Here is a 14,779-nt window from a genome sequence, read left to right on the forward strand (position 1 = left end):
GAATAGGTACAGCCACCTGAGTGCCACAGCTAGGCTGGGCCCCTGACATGGTGGTCAAACCGCTTTTCTCCTGGCAGCAACCATCCTCTGAGATCTGGATCTGCTCCATGTCTCCCCTCAGGCTCTGCTGCCCCCCTCTCCAGCATGCTGTACCAGGAGCAACAACAACATCCAGTTGTCTGCCACAGCCCCAGGTCCCTTTTAGTGTATGACGGTGGCAGCTTAAGGCAGTTTCCTCACCACAACAGGACTTGGCATCCCAGGCAGTGTGAGGAGATGTGGGGGGAAGCCACACCGATACAGCCCTGGTCTGGGTCATCTGGTGACTTGCAGAGTTCATTTGACTAAATAGCTGAAGGGGTTTGGGTAGTTGTTTTCGGGCTTATTCCCAAATCTATCACCACCAGTGATGGAGGAATACGGCCTCAGCATCTTTAATGGGAAAGAGTCAGTAGTGGGGCTTCTCTTCACTGCTGTTCAGAAATCTAAATTACAAATGCTTCCCTTTGAAATCTCCTTTTACTTTGGAGTAGAGGCATGGGCTCCAGGGTTTATGTTATGTTTTACTATTTTATTCCCATTCTTCTTTCTTGTCTTCAAAAGGTGCTTCTCACAATGGAGAGGGAGGATCTATTTCTTAGTTTAAGAGGGAAAAAAGTAAATGTGGAACAATACTTGACAAAATAAGCCTATAAGGGAAAATCTTCCAGCAGTCTTGCTTTTTATTGCAAGTTATTATGTACACCCCCTGCTCTGACATTATTTTATAATCCAAAATACTGCCATGCAGTAAAAGCAATTAAATACAAATATAAGATTACCCCTTCCCCTGGCTTAATGATGGACATCTTGGGTAGGGTTACCTGCAAGGTAAAAGCAGCTGGTGTCCCTGTTGCCTTCCACGATGGCTCTTGTCCCCTGCTCTGACTCTGTTGCCTCATACCTATATGCTGCAGAGCCTATTTACTTGGCCAAGAGCTGAGAGCCTCCCAGCTGAGGGAGAAATTTGAGTGTATGAAGCTATTTATTGTCATATATATGCAACCTCTGACAGCAATTTCATTTCTTGTTTTTATTGACCCACGTTGCGCTTCTGAAGTCAATTTTCTAAGCCTACTAGGGGCAGGTGTGTTCCCATGTCCTTGTTAAATGGCCACACTTTTTGGAGCTTCCAAAGAGCACAACCAAGCAGCATCACCTTATGTCCAGGTCTCATACTCCTGGTCTCAGCTGCTGCACACCTCTTCCCTGGAGCCCAGAAGTGGGATAGCCTTGGAGCCAGACAGAGAAAAGCTGTGAGATACAAGGAGGATGGGGAAGGACAGGAACAGACTCAGGAAAAAGGAATGGAAATAAGGGAATAGCAGCAGAATATGATTTGCCATAACAGATCAGGATGGAAAAAAATAAGACAGAAGAACAGGAGGATAAGATGGTGTTAACACAAAAAGCTCGGTGGGGGGAGATGGAGGTGGAAGAGCAAAGGTATGGGAAGAAAGGAGAAAAGAGAGAAGGCAAAAAGAAAGAAAATAATTGAAAAATTTGTCTGAGGAAGGCAAAGAAAGAAGAAGTATGGCAAAAAGAGTTTGTACTTATTTCTCCTGGAGCTGCTGGGTCCAGTTTGTGGAGAAGCATTCTGGGACTGGTTTTTGGAGGCTTTTCTCACTCCATACCTGAGTGTCAACCTTTTGAGCTGTCACTATTGATGGTGGCCTGCTAAGAGGACACTACAACAAGAACAGAGTGGTCCCCACCAAAAAGGTGCATTTCTTCCAAGGGTGGGATCCTGTTTCTCAAGACAAGCCAGGAGATGCTCTGGGTGTGCATGAGAGTCATCTTGGGCTTTCTACACTGTCAGTAATACTTCCTCAGGGCAAATACCCTGTGTCCAACTTTGGATCTTGCCAGCCACAGCCATGTGATTCACACTCAGAAGGCTCAGCCCTGAAAACTGCTGATCCACTTGCCCTTGCTCAAGGCAAAGTGCTTCACAGAATATTTAGAGCTAAACAGATACTTCAGTTCTGCATAGAATTAGGGCCAGCGTGCCCAGTACCTCACAGGATCAATCCCTACCAAAGCAATGGCTTAAGTTTTCATGTACTAGCTTGTGGTAGGTGTTTTAATGTTACAGACATTGTGGGTATCACAAATAAAACAAAAATATAGTTGATGAGGCAGCAGGAAAGGAGGGAGAGTCTTTACCATTTTTTAGCTAAATTCTGCCATTATTACCCTATTACTGAGGCAAAACTCTCTTAGGAAGCTTCTGAGGAAAGCACATCAACACATTTCACTGTCTTTTAACAGAACTGGGTCTGTGGATATACCCATTCCTGGGCCTTGAGAGTTCGACGCCAGCTAGTGCTGAGCAGAGACTGTAACCTTCTGCTTCCTCACTTGAAATCACTAGCTGCCACCCTTGGAATCTGCTGAAATATGCTCTCCACACCTCCTCTGAGCTACCCACTGTCAGAAGCCTCTTTGGATTTCCAATTTAACTCCTCCAGGGAGAGTGTGCCTGGAAGGAAGGAACATAAGCTTACTAAATGAATCTCTTAATCATTGTCATTTTAGTCCTAAAAACCCCAGCCAAAACAATGGCATATTTTTTTGCAGACAAATGGAAGTCCAGAAGTGAATTCTCCTTTCATTTGATCACATCTCTCTTGAGAAATCTTTCTTGTTGAGCTGATTATACTTTTTTTTTTTAATAAAGCATATTTCCTTTGATATTTTTCATATTCAACAAGGTGAAGATTCTAGTCAAAAATGTTTTATTTCTGTGCAGAGGGAAAAATAATGAGTATACCAAGCTTTGAAGCCTTCTTGACTAAACGTAACCACAAGGAGGATCCAAGCCCAGGACATGTCTTGCTAGACCAGGCTGTAACCTGCTATCAGTTTGTGCTAAGACTGAGAAGACTTTTGCCTGTCACCAGTGGTAGGCACAGAGCAGGACTGAACAGCAGCACAGACTCACGTTTCCAGTTCGTTATTGATGCAGCCATACTCATGACGGCATTAGTGTTGCCCCTAGCTCCCAGCTGGTCAAAGTATCATAGTTAGATGAACGTGAATGGGTAAAGTCTACTGTCATAACACATTCAGGGTCCAGGGAGCAGAAGTTACCCATCTTTCTACTCACTGTGAAGCTCACAGGATTTAATTATGTTCCAGTTTGGCCTGGTGATCCTATGCACTCCTTGTGAGTGAACTGCCTGTAGATTTATTGGGGTTCGCCTGGGATTTTCAAGGTCCCTTCCAACGCCTAACACTCTGTGATTCTGTGATTTTGGACAAACGACCAGTATAGATATTTTCTCCCTGTTACTAATTGTCCCGGGTTAAGTCTCACCATGAGGAAATAGCTCTGCCTACAAGAAAGTTGTCTTTGAAGAAAAGACTGAAATGAAATAGCAGCAAGCTTAGTAGCCACAAAGGCATTACCTGCATGCCACACATAAAGAGAAGGAAAGGTATGAATTGGAAGTGGAGCCCTACCTTTTATCCATGCAGTGGGCTTCCTACATGTGGGGAATGTTTTCCCAGATTGGTGGAACAAAAGAAATGCAAAGAAGCCCCACTATCCTCTGCTTCTTCCCCCAGATGGATTAAAATTGTACATTCAGCAAGTAAGCCGAAATGGATTCCATTTAATAAATTCTGTTTGAAAGCTGGAAGGAGGTTTGCAGCCAGCAGAGGAGGGAAGCTCTGGAACAGCCTTCAGCAGGAGGAGTGGGTGGCAAGCAGCAGCCTGACTAGTTTTATGATGAAGCTTGATCAGATTACGAGTGGGATTGTGTGGTGCAGTTGCCTGAGATAGCAGGGGACTGGATGCAATGACCTCTGAGATCTCTTTCCATCACATGTTCTTCAACTGCAATGGAGTCACAGGATATAATAGACATAGTTCAATTTTTTTCCTAAGTTACTTTGCTTTACACCAGCTGAGAATCTGCCCTAGTGTGGCCAAAGTCAAAGCTGGCAACCTTTAATCCTTGTAATGTGTGATAACACCTCAGTCCTCTCTGCCCACACCTGGCTTCCTGATAAAACCAATGATGTCTTTATTCTGCAATGTCTTTTTCTATTGCTGAGATGTTAGCAATGGCCTATCTGGTGGCCACATTCAAATATATATTTTTCCCTTTGTCTGGCAATAAAAGATACCTTGAAAGAGCAAGGATAGTGGTGAGAGTGTCAGGTGGGGTCACGAGGCACAGGCATTCCACAAAAGGGGACAAAATAACAATGAGAAAATACCTCAAAACAATTTCCAGAAATAACAGCTTAATTAATACAGCTTTTGTTTGCTCTGTGGCTGAACCTCCTTTTCCTATGCTTGGGAATAACTACTGGGTAATATTAGAAGGAACTCGACTTTGTTTCTAAGCTTCAGCCCTAACAACCTGCTTTGATAGAGAAATGTGTATGAAATCAGGGGGACCGATACACAGCATGTGACCTTTGGGTTGTGGCAGAACTAACCAGCGCAACATGAACATGGGGTACAGAGTACTAACAATGCACTGCCTGTTTTATATATATATATATATATATCACAGAGGGACAGTGTGCCTCCAATCAAAATGCTAGATGGACTACAGACACGGAACAAAAAAGACTACCTGCAGAAGCTCACAATTCAAGTAAGTTATGACACAGAAAAATAATTCCAGGAAAAAATATTTGGCAAATAAATCTGAAGAATTAGGGATCTCGGTTGTAGGAGGATAACTCACAGAACGACAAAATGAGTCTTAATAAATTAGAAAGAATTTCTAAAGCAAAATTAGCCTAACAACCTGCGGCTAGAAGTTAATTATTGCAGTGCACAGGTACAATGTCACTTCCCTCTGGGTGACCCCAAGCATGGAGAGTGACTCAGTGTGGATGTACCAGCCTGGACATGTCAGAGTTGGGGAGGAAAGTGGGAACTGAGGGTTTGTTTCACTCCTTTATGAAACCCTCCCAACCCATTGCTCATCAGATAACAGATGTCTCAGTGTGTACCCACTCCATTCCTGATAAGAGGCTGACACCGGGTTTGTAGATCTAGCTGTTAAGCTTTGTAAGACTTCCAGCTTTGCAGGGCTTTTTTCCCAGTTTCTGTGGTCAGCCAAAATGGCATCTGTTGTGCTGTTGTTTCTCTACAGGTCTTCAGAGATCTGCTGTGTAGGCACTGGTAGTGTAAACTGGCAGTGCTGGACTCATCCCTGTGCATTTGAGGAGACCAAAAGAAGGATCTAGTTTTATAACCCCATAAAATAAATTTGTCCAAGCTGCACAGGAAAGCAAGACCAGTTGGACTTTTTTCGGATGAACTGATCCTACGGGCAGCAGCTCAAGGGTACAAAAGTTCACTGTGTCTCTTACTGCCCCATATGACCGAGAAGCACGTCTACATTTGACTTGGGAACAGCGTGGAGATCTCCCTCCATCTATGCTGGTGAAGGGGCGGGTTAGAATAGGGAACATGCCAGGTCAGGACACCGCAGCCCCAAACTGTAGCCATAGAGGAGGGAATGATGTCCCCAGACAGACGTCCTCCTCTTGCCAGCACACACAATAGCATGTTTTCTGTGCGTCCCCGCTGCTAGTGAGGAAAGGCTTGAAGTGCTGTCAAAAACTCCACTTTTAAGAAACCTCAGCAGCTGCCCAAGGACACTAGTTTGCTTAATTGCTGTATCAGTACATTCAAAGATACTCACAATCTCACTATCGGCCCTAGCGAAACATGTATTATCCATTTGTCCTTGAAACCAGCCATCGCCTTGCGAAGTGATTAAAGCAGTCTTGTGCCGGATGAACCGTGCACATCTTTTTTTTCTCCTACTCCCCCCAAAAGATATCATCCCTCTGCCTTCCTACTAGTCACGACAGAGCTTCTTCCTTGCAATTTATTATGTTTGCACTCATTTGTTTTCTTTCAGAGAATCTTTGAGACATTGCATCCAGTGACCTCTGGCAAAGGAATGGGAATAGCACACACTTTTATCCTGGCACTAGGCAGCAGCAATGACAAATTGGTTTACTTTTCTGCCTGACACTGGGGGCTTTGAGTAGGGAAAGGGGGTTTTATTAGCCTGGACTTACTTATGCATCTGAAATATGCTTTGTAATCTCTCCTCTCTGATGTTATTTAAAATACTTATTTGGGCTTGTCTGTTACAGTCTGGGAATGCAGAAAGTTTTGCCCGAATGGATGGAACCTTCTGGTGGGAAATAAAGTTGTTATCATGATGTGCCAGGATTTTTTTTTTTTTTTTTAACAGCTAAATATACATGTTCAGTTATGTATGGATGTATTCAACTCTGGTAGTAAAAGGAACTGCAGACACATCCACAACCACACTTTCCAGCATGAAAATATCCAGCCATTTACCAGTGAAAAGAGATTAGAAGGTGTGCACAGCCACAGACACTTCTCAAAGCCTATGGGAACATTTTGGAAAGAAAGCACTTTTCCCACTTCTCCTAAGCAGAGCAGAAATAGCCCAGCAGATGGGGGACTCTGGGTGATTCTTGAAAGTGCAAAGTGATAATAGCGATGATTTTGGTCCACTAGTGCGTGTTTTGTTAGCACTTCTCCTGCCCTCCAGCGCACATACCCCCATGGGCACATGCACCTTGGGGGGTGCCCAGCAGAATGGCACAGGAACTAAAGCAATGGAGATAACTTGTGTGGAGTTCAAAATACTGACCCTTTTTGCAAAGCCTATAAAAGCTACTGATGAAAATCTCTCTCTAACAGGTGGGTATTGTTGCCGTTATTATATTCCTCATTAATTTAAAAATCAAGGAAAGGTTTTAACACTTGAGACTTTTCCATAAGAGTCTGCATAACCATTTCTAAACAGACACTTGTACATTCGACTATTCATCTTCTATTCTGGGTGTGCTAGTTGCTGTTGTTCGTAGGATGATCTGTGCCACACACTGTTCCTCTCAGTTTAGTGCACTATCAGAATAGCATTTTCAGTGTTCCCATGTTGCTGCTATGTCCTGACCTCAAAGGGAGGATCTCAATGCAGCCTCCTCAGAAAACTGCATTTGTGCTCCCTCCTCCGCTTTCTTTTTTGTGGCTGATGTTATCTTGTGTTATCTTAATTACATGCTTTAAGGATGCCTGCTGCACAGATCATTGATGGAGTTTGATGTTTGTTAATTTCACGTTGCGTTATGAAAATCTGGTACATTAAGACCTTGGTGTCTTTCCAAACTATTCTGAAGATATAAAACACTTAATAAGCAACCCGCTTTAACTAATACAGACTAATAGGTTGAGAAGGGAAAGGGTGAGTTTGGGAACATGTTTGTTTGAGGGGTTGTAAGTAAAACGATTTAAGGAGCCTTTGATTAGGACTTGCTATTCAAGGTCAGGATTTAGTGTCAAAATTAGGGTTAGTACTGGTGGGGATAGCAGATACCAATTTGTGGTCAAATCAAGCCAACCTTCATGCTTGTATTTAATTTTTCCCCAACCAGCAATTTGTCTTTAAATGCGAACACTTAGCTAAATCAGATGCAGATGGTTGTTTTTATCAAATGAATGCTGTTTTATCACTTTAAAAGCTTTTGTTTTTAGTCAAGTGAAGGAAGTGGGCAGCACTCCCTTGTTTTTGAAAGAAGAAGAGCATATGCTTTTTAATTTGAAATGTAGCACTAATAGCATTATCCACAGGGGGATAGGCTGTGCTATTGTGGATTGTGGATAATGCATTTATGCTCAAATATCCTTTATTCCCTCCTGAGTGAAAGAATTTAACAGCATATTGTATTACCATGCCATGGAGAATATAGTTTACTCTAAGAGTGAATTTTTTGACAGTATTAACTCTTCTTATAACACCGTGTTGAAAAAAATCCCCAACCTATCATGAACAATGAAAAAATACTGTTGAGGGGAGATCTGGAGATAGTGCAGACAAGAGCCAGAGACAGTTTCAAAAATAGCATTACTGGCACATCCTCTTTTTGTATTTCTCAGTCTCTGCTCTCTCCTCACCAGAAGTTGGTGCTCATGCTACAATGGTGCCCAGCTGGGGATGCAGTGAAATGGAGAGAAACAGGCTTGAGACAAGCAAACTCAGTCCATTTGTGACTTTCTGTAGCAAACTCCTTTTCCCCAGAGCTGTAAGACAAATGGTTTAATAATCCAGAATGCTGTGCTCTTTGCTTCAGCAAAGTTGACTCTCTGCATTCAGCCTTATTCACAGGTATCTCCAACAACCTCAGGGGAAAATGCTGAACAAACGGAGATCACGGCTTGGAGGCCCGGGGCTGGTCTTGCATTGTTTGCTTTTTATTGTAAGGCTTATCTTGCTGTGTCATATGGTTAAAAACTGGAGCCTTGCCTCCAAGATAGCAGTGTGAAGGCAAGGAAAGCTTGTGCGCATTTGTCTTTGGGTCAGTTTTATAAATGAATGTACTGATGCAGCCCTCAACAGAAATGCAAGGGAGAAACTATAAGCAAGAGAGAGCAAGAACAAGCCCTAACTTCTTTCTTGTCATGTGGTTTTCTGAAAATGAAAAATTTGAGCACTGCTCTCATGCTCTCTCACCAGAGAAGTGGCTGCTCTCCGATAATTGTGTGAAGTGCTGGACTGGGTACTTCCACTCCGAGACAGCGAGCACGGCCATAGCTAGCCTAGCCAGAGGTACATTTGGTAAATGAAACCAGGTCTTGTACTCAGTTCCAAACTACCCCAGGATCTTGGGAGAGGAAGCCAAGCCTGTTAGAGCTATCAAAATAGAAACAGATGACTAAGGATGAGAAGCTCAGTGGAAAGAAGGCACCACAGCCCACAGGGCGCAATGTCCAAGTGGGGCAGCAAAGGAGAGGGAAGAAGCTTTTGAAATCAAGCTGGACTCTGAGTGCTAACCCACTACTTAGTAGCAGGAAACACAAGGAGAATTCAGCTGAGGCCACAGCTTGAACCTGAGCTGACTCACTGATGGGCAGCAACTACTTCAGACCCGCTTAGGACAAGACAGAGGTCCATCCTGCAGCTCCCCTTGCCACAGCTCCACTTGCAGGATCACAGAGCAACAATGGTTTTGGTGTCTGTCACAGTGCTTTACTGCGAAGCATGGTAATCGCTGTGTCTTCTTCACCAAAGTGAGGATTAATTTTACCCAGTTATAGCCATGTAAAAGTTTAGATGTCTAAGCCAGTGATCTAGCCCTCCTCTACAGGCTGCGAAGAGAAACGGAGGCATCTCCAGAGAATGAGTCACCTCTTCCTATGTACAGTGTCTAAAGTGGGTGGGATGACTCACCCTCCAAAAGTAACAGTCTCTCTTTCTATGGCTTAAATGACTAGTTTCAGCTGAAAGCCTAACTTTTTGGTGGCAGAAGTTAGACATCTTCAGTGTTACCTGTATTTGTCTCAAGTTATTTTCAAAATTCAGAGCGAGGTAAGAAAGCTTACTTTTCAGTAGATGGCCCCTTCAAAAGACAATTTTGTGCCTTCTCCTGGGATCTGCGCATCTTTGTACCTCAAAAATGGTGTTGAAAAGGTTTGTCTAAGTTTCATGGAATCAGAGAAACTAAAGCCTGTTGGAAACATAAAGACAAGTCACTTGACCCATCCCCAATCCACAGGCAGATAGCTGCAGTTAAGTTTTGCTATCCCTAATGTTTCCTCCTTTCAACATTATCTTCCAGCAGTCCGTAAGAAAATTTCAGTTGTCTTCAATGGGCTTTCATCCAAGCCTGCGGAGAGAGCAATACAGAAAATTCAATTGAAGAGGCAAATCAACAGAGGGGAAAGGTAATGACACGTGAGAGCGAAAAGACGTAATCATGAGAGGGGGGAGAGAGAGAAACAAAGAGATGTGCTTTAAAAATTGAGCAGTGGAGGAACACAGAGGCAATGCTCAGTGGAGAGGAGATCTGGGCAGGGGGAGAGGGACAAACTCATACCCTTGAAATACGCATCTCTCCAACACTGCAGCATCACTTCCATTTGAAAATGCCTAACTGCTCTTCAGTTTAATCATTGCTGCACTTTTGGGTATAAGATGAATAATTAAGCCTGGGAGTAGAATACAGTGAGTGTTAATAGGGCAGAAGGTACTGCAAAGTCCTTATAAAAAGCTGTGCTTGCAGCACAAAGTGGTGGCTGTTCTCTGCGTCCCCAATCATGAAGTGAGGAGCATGAAAGTACTAAATTAAATGAAGTGCATCTGTATCCATTCTGCTGGACTTTTTTCCCCCTGCATTTGATACTATTGCTTGCTAAATAATACCACATCTCTAGCAAAGGATGAACAATGTAATTCTAAATTGTCCTTCCAAATCAAACGAGGACAGACATCCTGCACAGCCCTTCCTTCCATACCTACACCTGAGGACTCCCACAAGCACAGTCTTCTTCCTTATGTAAGCTGGTGTTTAAAGAAAGTATCTGGTGCCTTAAAGAGACAATTCAGCCTGAAGTGGCAGTGTTCTGGAGTTCATCCTCTTTGATGAGATTGCTTCTTGTTGCTGTCAGAAGATCAAAAACAAAGAAATAAATGCCCACTTCAAACCACGAGAGGCAACAATTAAACAATGTCCGAGGAGACACTGGGCCAGTTACACTGCCCGGGCACCTTGCAGTGCCGACTCGTGCATATAGCAAGAGAAGGCACAGCAAGGAAAATCTGTAACTGCGATAAGATGCCGCCCGTAATCCATGGACAAAGCAAGTTATTGCAGTTTGCTGCTTTGTCTACTGTTTTCCCCTCAATCTGAAGTGTCTCTCTTTTCCTGAGCGCACTTCTTCCTCAGACTGTGGACCCCCAGGACAACAAAGCAGTAGCTCAAAAGCAAGCAGTTCATATTTGAATCACCCAAAATGTATTCAGGGACAGTGTCCGAGGGGTGTGGTTCATTCCTGTGAGAGATCCGATTGAGTGCCACACTAAACAGCAAATGCAAAGCTCCTCTTTTAGGTCTTCATTTTCCGCATGCACCAATTAAACAGAGCTATATAAACTAATCAGATTAAGCTGGGAAGGAAGAAAGACAGATAGTTATTTTTAAATACTTGAGAGATGTTTGGGAATGGGAGGTCATAAAGGTAAAGAGGGAGGTCAATAAATAGAAAGGAGGAAATTATTTTTAACCATTGCAGATAAGGTATTTTTAGAGCAATCACCTGAAAGCTCCCTGAACTACACAGAATGATAAGCACTGCTCAACACGGAAGCAGTAATGGGAGCTGAGCTGCAGCTTGGCTCAGAACCATGTTCCCTTGCTCCTTTCAAGTGAGTTTTCAATGTAATGTTGGGTTTTTTTTCACTTTTTCTCCCATTTCTGTGATTCTGTGATTCCTGTCCTTACTGCTGTCACTGAGTATATCTCAGAGAGTCTGGCTCTCATGGACATTTGAAGAGCTTTTCAGTTGTTGCTAAGTGGATATTTTTCCCCCTCTTTGGTTTGTTTTTCATCCTTTTCTTTTTGACTGGTCTCCTCTCACTTCTGCACTAAGTGGAAGAGATGAAGAGCCGAGCCTCCACCAGCAAGCATGTGTGAAAAGAAACCAGAGGCTGACTTCTAAAAGGGCTGGAGGACCTTGGGGCCAGGGGAATCCACCTCTGGATGAAGTGTCATTGAGGGATGCCACACACGGGGCAGGGGGCAGGGTTGCTGCCGGAGGAGCACTGTCCCCATCCATGACAGTCCTATGCAACAAATCTCCAGACACAGGCAGAGCTGCCTGAGGAGCCTGTGTGTGTTCGTCTGTGGTGGGACAGAGGGACATCACTTTTGGTCCTTTTTGCACAATATCCCACAGAGCTTCACCAATTATCTATATCACACTTTGTCAGCAAGGACACAGGATCACCACCTTCATTTTTCGTAGTCTGGACAATGGTCCAGGCAAATTTAGGTGAAGTAAAACACCTTTGGATTGGGGCAAACTTTGAACAGGCCCCCCACAGACATTCCTCACTAATGCTGCAGACAAAAGCACAGGATGCACTGACTGCACTCTGTAGAAAACACTTTTTTTAAAAATCTTTTCTTAGAAAGGGCCAGCTCTTCAAGATTATTCAGCATATATCATATGTGTAAGCTGTGAGTTTAAAACAGATGTTTTCAAAGGTAAGGGAAGATGTCTGAGTGTCTTCCTCAACCTGAATAAGTATTTTTGTCTCCTGGATGCCAAGCTTTTGAATGCGTCAGTATGTTGACATGCCACAGTTCGGGGAAAACAACTGTTTTGGAGACATCTTCCTATATTGTATCTTAGGTTGATCATCTTACTGCATCTCTCTGGCCACTCCGTTGAAAAGGACTGTGCCCTGCCTTCATGGTTTTGCAGAGTGAGGGCAATGAGAAGGGTTTTTCTTTCTTTCAAGGATCAAAGCAAAACATAGAAGGTGCCAAATGATAAATATTTGACTTTGAAACATGAGAAAGAAGAGGAAGAGCATCGTGAAGGGAATAAATCTCTTGGGATGTCCTGCAGTCTGAATGTACATTTTGTATTGCTAAGACAGGAGTTCTGGAAGCAGTGTGTAAAGATGTGTGTTTTACAAGAAGATAGAATCAGCCAGGAGACCTCTGGGAAATCACAGAATGTGTGTACGTGTTATGTTTTGTATAAAATTAAGTTATCTTTTTTTTTTTCTTAGAGTTATTGCTCCTTGTTGTTGTTGTTGTTATTATTATTATTATTAATATTATTTCTTTTTTCCCACTCTTATTTCATCGTCCATATCCCTGTCTTTCAGATCCCTTGTCTGAATGAGTCCTATTTATGTGAAACAGGTTGATAACTCTCATCTCTTCTCTCTTTTGCTCTCAATAATTATAGGTCTCCTAGGAAAGCCGGCCTTCAGTATAAATTTTGTAAAGGTTTTGAAAGATTTTATTAGAAAAGATTTGGATCCTGCACAATTATCAGTTCTGAAAGGTGCTTTGCCCACCTCCTCCAGTGGAAGTGTTATTGATCATTTCACAAAAGGAAGGCATGTACTCACAGAGAGAAAAGTTGAGGTCTGCTTGCCTTTTCAACATCAATGATAAAATTGCATCTCATGTTCACCTCATTCACCTTAACTCCACTGGTCTGCACTAATTAAGGTGGAGCAAGCCGTGCCGTTAATAAAGAACACTGTAATTCAGCTTGTGCTGGCCAGTGATTGCAACAAGAGGAAAAACCCAATAACTGATTCAAAAGATGGCCTTTGATTAACAGAAATATCTGAGGCTTTTGTTCACTGATTGTACAGCACACACTGTAAATCCCTGCCACTATCAATGGCTCAGATGTAAGACTCAAAAGACCTCTGTCCCTTTTAAGTTGGGCTCTAACTTTTAAAGTCCTGCTTTAAAATATTGCAGATGATCATCATAATTCTGCCTTCTATTTTCCAAAAACACTGTTCTACTTGGCCATATGTGCCACTGTCTTGCTCCAAGGTCCTATACCCAGGGCAATCACAACTCACAGGATAGCTGACTCCTTTTGGAGGAATCATCTTGTTCCCTTGAAGTTAAACACTGCTGTAGTTTACAGAATTTTTTGCTCCCGGGTCTGTTTTAGATATCCATACGTATACCATATCAACCAAGTTTGGTTCTCTCTCTCCAGGACAGTTCCTCATCACTACCAGAACAGATTTACTCCTTCCCACCACTACTAGCCATCCTCAAGACATGTCCTGCAGTAACCAGCATGTCCTCTGTGCCATGCTAGCAGGGCTGCAACACAACTCCTTGGCTACCTCCACCACTTCGAGGTGAAAAAGTATGCACACAAAATAGTTTTCTGGGGCCATAGGAAGCCACACAAGAGCAAGAGCCAATTTGGGTGCTGTGTGATATCTCACCATCATGGCTGATTCCTTCTATGGAGCATTAGCCATGGAGAGTGTGATGGACACCAACTTTTGCAGTCTGGCCTGAAGATCAGGGCGGGGTTGTAAGCACATGGAGTAAACCCAAGGGCTTCTCGCACCCCAGTCCTGTCTGGATCAGCACATTACAGCTGTATAGACAGGAGGCAGAGTAACCAGGGATCGCTCCTTCCTCCAAGGCCTCTCAGGAGCAGTAAGAAAGGTCTACAAGGCCATTAGCCCAGATGTGATGAACCTCACTTTTCATAATCAGCTCTTCTGATAGAGCTGACCAACTTTTTTTTTTTTTTTCCCCAGATGAACAGTTTTCTCTTACTGAAATGCAAATTCAGCAAAGTATAATTTTTGTTGACATTTTTAAGGGGAAATTATTGAAACACTCCATTTCCAGTTTAGCATTTGGCCAGTTCTGTCTCATCTGGCATGAAGTAATCAAAATCCAGCAGAGAAGCCCGTGCCTCTTTCAATCATTTACCAGAGTTTCCCTTCAGGATTGCTATCCTGAGATTCCTGAGCTGAAATATAATGGGATGTTGCCTTTTACCCTAAACTTTAAAAACGGCACTTTCCATTTAATTTTAGAACTTTTCTCCTCAGAATGAAAACAATGTTTCAGAAAGCTGCATTTCTAGGGAGGAAAGATGCCTTGCACCAGCTGAATCATAGAAAGGATGGTTTGACTCAAGGCTTTTAAAGAATTAACAGTTGCCACAACAGGACTCCCTCTTATGCAGCCAAGGCGGTGCAGAAAGGAGTTGGTACAGGGAGCCCTGTGTGGTTTAGGCTTTTTATAGTGACAGATTTCTTTGCATAATACATTTTGGGTGAAGCTTCAGGTTTATTTTGTACTTATCTGATGTCAGAAAAGTATATATTAAGTCTTCAAAAAAAAATAAAGGAAGGTTTTTAATCAGCTTATT

This window comes from Leptosomus discolor, chromosome 19 (assembly GCF_034619465.1).
Source record: "Leptosomus discolor isolate bLepDis1 chromosome 19, bLepDis1.hap2, whole genome shotgun sequence".
Taxonomy (NCBI): Eukaryota; Metazoa; Chordata; class Aves; order Leptosomiformes; family Leptosomidae; genus Leptosomus; species Leptosomus discolor.